This window comes from Sesamum indicum, linkage group LG9, assembly GCF_000512975.1.
Source record: "Sesamum indicum cultivar Zhongzhi No. 13 linkage group LG9, S_indicum_v1.0, whole genome shotgun sequence".
Classification (NCBI taxonomy): domain Eukaryota; kingdom Viridiplantae; phylum Streptophyta; class Magnoliopsida; order Lamiales; family Pedaliaceae; genus Sesamum; species Sesamum indicum.
Genome location: NC_026153.1, coordinates 1,972,619 through 1,973,040, shown reverse-complemented (window position 1 = coordinate 1,973,040; position 422 = coordinate 1,972,619). Strand labels below are relative to the sequence as shown.

The following is a 422-nucleotide window of genomic DNA, read 5'->3' as shown; positions in this document are numbered from 1 at the left end:
ACAAGAAAACGGGAAAACGGACAAAGGCAAAGGAATCGCCGTCAGTTTGACAACAACATCTTCTGAAAACACTGGGAATTGAGACCCCAAACTGAGATTCCAATTCCATTGTCCGTTTTCTCTCTCTCTCTCTCTCTAAACAGTAGTTTTCCTCGTGACATGACACCCCACCCCCCGAAATTCACGACATTTTTTCACATACTCGAATCAATCCATTATTACTACTCCATTAAGTACCCATTATTCCTCTCAAATCTTGGCTTCTACTCTTGTGGCGTCCCGACGCTGTCAAATATATATGTATTCATACATGGATAGAAGTATGCATACGAGGATTTTGATGTCGTTCGGAATTTGAGAACTCAAGGTGAGTTTGCTTGAATTTCTTGGCAATGCAATGCTCGAAATCCATGTCTATCAGT

The 422-nt window shown here is 41.2% G+C and overlaps 1 protein-coding gene across 2 annotated transcripts in view; it reads left to right on the top strand.

Moving 5' to 3' along the window:
* The window catches only part of LOC105170274 (OTU domain-containing protein DDB_G0284757), a 5,991-nt gene continuing 5,569 nt past the window's right edge, over window positions 1–422 (top strand). The window contains exon 1 of one of the 2 annotated variants that reach the window (XM_011090956.2): window positions 1–367. The gene's annotated coding sequence lies outside the window, so the exon portion shown is untranslated. The remainder of the gene's footprint in view (window positions 368–422) is intronic. The other variant, XM_011090955.2, reaches the window with a different exon arrangement.